Source organism: Microtus oregoni, unplaced genomic scaffold (assembly GCF_018167655.1).
Source record: "Microtus oregoni isolate MIOR12 unplaced genomic scaffold, Mior012 000011F_ref0000422, whole genome shotgun sequence".
NCBI lineage: Eukaryota > Metazoa > Chordata > Mammalia > Rodentia > Cricetidae > Microtus > Microtus oregoni.
In genome coordinates, this window is record NW_024543070.1 from 19,998,470 (window position 1) to 20,002,069 (window position 3,600).

The window sequence follows — 3,600 nt, forward strand, 5'->3', positions numbered from 1 at the left end:
AGGAAAGCTGAGGAGAGAGCTGACATACTAATATACTGCTCCCAGTCCAGAAAGCCTGGAGTCTTCCTGGAAAGTCTACGGCGCATCTGCCCGCATGCTGATGTATGGTCAGAGTGCTCTGTGCACTGTATGGGAATTGTCTGATGCATATGCGACTGGTCATTTGCTTCTGGGCATCTTTTCATTTGAGAAAAAAACAGAACTGATAACAACACAGTATACTGCTGAACTGAAAAATAAACCAAACTGCAAACAGTGCAGGCTGTCCTTTTCTGCGGCAAATGCTAATATAAAACACAAAGAAAAAAAGCCACTGTTCTAATTTCTTACTGCGACAAACACCACAACCAAAAGCAGCCCATGGGAGAAAAGGATTTATTTGGCTTCTATTTCCCAGTCACAGTCCATCACTGAGGGAAGTCAAAGCAGGAAGTCACTCAGGAACTTAAAGCAGAAACCATGGAAGGATGCTGCTTGCTGGCTCCCTTCGAGGCTCTTGTTTAGCTGATCCTTATATATCCCAGGACCACCTCCCCAAATAATGGTGCAGTCCAAAGTGGGCCAGGTCCTTCAATATCAACTAACGATCAAGAAAATGTCTCACACACATGTCCACAGGCTGGTCTGATCAGGGGAATTCCTCAACTGAGTCTCTTCTATCAGATGGATCCAGATGTACTAAGTTGACCAGGACAGCCACCAAAACCTAAAACTAACCAGCTGTCTTTCTTACATCAGACCCAGTACTGAGCATCTCGTGTGTGTGTGTGTGTGTGTGTGTGTGTGTGTGTGTGTGTGTGTGTATGTGTCTAATCTTCGCACCTGCCCTGCAAGATGTGTTGGAGCACAAAGGTATTTACACCCACAGGTCACCAGGGAAACCAGGAATGTTAAGCCCACAGGGTTGTCTTTCAAAGTAAAAGATGTAAAACCTGTTTTTCCACCCAGAAGTCTGGGAACTGGAGGTGACAGAGAGCCCTGTGAGCTGTCTTATCTGAAGGAGCAGGCAATACCAAGCTTCTTCAACCAGAACTGGAGATACCTAATACTCTAAGTGACCATTACATTGTCTGCATAGTGAGGGGCTCCGCCACATTCCCACATCAGGACCAGAGGTGGCTAATAGCTCAAATAACGTCTACATTATCTGTCACTGAGACCACACCAGATCCTTCCTCTTAAGCCAGTACAGGCAGCCTATCTCTAGAACCCATCTTGGAAGAAATGCCACGCACTGAGTTGATTTTCAACATACTTATGCCTTCTTGTCCACTTGGAATTGTGTTACACCAGGAAATTTTTTGTCCAAATCGCGGGATGTTTAAATATGGCTACAATAAACTGTCTGACATCAGACTCTGGGTGTTTAATCTAGCTTGGCTGACGAAATCGGGCTAAGGCAAGTTTTCCTTCTTGCATCTTAGCAAATTGCTTCGCTATCATGATGATGCTTAAAAGGACTCGTTCCCCCCCCCCCCCCCCCCAGATCAACCCAACAGCTCCTCTTTTATAGCCCAGGAAGGGGCCAGGTTCCAGGGTGAGAATTTAGGATTAAGGGACTTGAGGCCAGGTTCAATACTCGGAAATATTTCTGCTTCCCAGTTCTCCGCCTCTTAACAACCCCTCTTTCTATTCACTCAGCGCATGCTGACAGAGCTCGCGGGAGGTGGAGGACCTACCTTGAACATCTGAATCTACATCTAAAATGTTTCAAAGTGGAGAACTTTCGAATAGCAGCATGACCCGCCTGGCCTCACGTGGTGGTCATGGTCAAAGCCGAGGAGCACAGGAGAAGAGAAAATGGAAAAGCCACATCTGGAAGGGAAATACAAACTGAAGGTACTTTGGGATTTCGTCTTTGTAGGATCCAACCATAGCAAGCTTAATAGGAACAGAGCACCCGAAGAAGTTCTTAACTTCCAACCATTATCAGGCAACTGAGGAACTGTAGGGAGTCCCCAGGAAGAGTGTCCAGTTGCTTTATCTAATATCAGGTGCTCAGCCCTGAAATCATACACATGACATTATATGGACTAAACAGAACATATTTCTGTATGTAGGAGTGTGTGTGTATGTGTGTGTGTGTGTGTGTGTATAATATATGTTAGAGAAAAAGAGGCCAGGAGCCATGAATTTGAGAGGAGGTACATGGGAGGGATTAAAGGGAAGAATAGGAAAAATTATGTAATTTTATTTTAGTTTCAAAAACTAAAGCAACCATAGCTCCTGCGACTTGGCAGCATAGAAAGTGGCTCGTACCCCTTTCTATTTTCACCCTTCACTATCTATTTGGGGTCCCTAGGCACGCGCCTACAACCCTGGCTTCTAACTGTGTCTTCTCCTAAACTCGCCAGTATTTCCCAGGGCCCTTCCTATGTCTGCTTGAGTAGTCCAACCTGTGAAAAGCCATGTGGGTGAGAGGCTGTGGATTTACCCAGGCCTTTTCCTAGCCTAACAGCCTTGCCCTGACAGCTCCTCAGCAGAGCTCAGGGGAGGGGGAGGGGGAGAGGGCAAGGGAAGAGGGGAAGGAGTGAAGAGAGGGAAGGGGGAGGGGCGGGAGAGAGCAAGATGACGGCCAGATATAAAACTTTACCCCATACTCCATCTGGTATTACTGCAGTGGTCAAGGCCGCGTGAAATTGAATCTATCTGGCAGGGGAAACCATTCGCTCACCCTCATTCTTTAATTAATTTTGGCACCAATTCCTACCTTTCTCCAGGGAAAAACCTCCCTCTCTGACAAAGCCCGTTAAAAATGCTAGTGAGAAACGCACCAGGCCTCCACGCACCTGTAACTTCATTCTGTATTAAAAGCTTGCAGAGTCCGCGGAGGGTAGCTTCTTCCGCAGGAAAGAAAACTGTCTTTGTTCCCGCTTTCATTGTTTCTAGTCTACACCGTTTGGGCCTGAGGATTATAAATAAGATTACAGACTGGATATGAGGCCTGGGATAGAAAATAAGCCGTTTTAGAATGTCTCTGGATTCCAGGAGCAAAATTGCTGTTGCGATGAGGAGATCATAGACTGAGCGGTCACTGATCAATGAGGCACGTATTTGTCTAAGGAGACGGACAGAAAGGAATTTTGAGGTGTGGGAGGGCGGAGAAGATCTTGGCTACGGGAGGCGGAGGAGGACAAAAACAAAAAATAAACAAAGGCAAAGACCCTGGGCTGCAGCTCAGTGGCACTGGCCCACAGCAAGCTGATTCTACTTGAGACCTTATTGGTAACAACTGGAAGGGGACCGAGCATCTGTACCCAGCCCTGGAGGTAATATTCATTAGCCTTAGAGTCTAAGAACACTGGGTTAAAGCATTCTCTTCAGTAGGAAGACTCGGATTCAAGATCCCTAACTTGGGAGTGTGCTGGGGTAGTAATTATGGGTCAATATGCGATTCACGTGGCCAATTCATCCCACACAAGTCTCCTGGCCAGAATTTAAGAAAGTCTGGGAACTGGAGCCCAGGTGGCCCCCCAGGGCTCCTTCAGAATTCAAAGGAGACTTCAGAGTTTAGCTGCTAAACACTGTAGCCAGATTAATTAGTCTCTGGCAATTTCCTGTAAAAGCTGGAAGGGCTGAGTTAGAAACCAGCAGCCAATT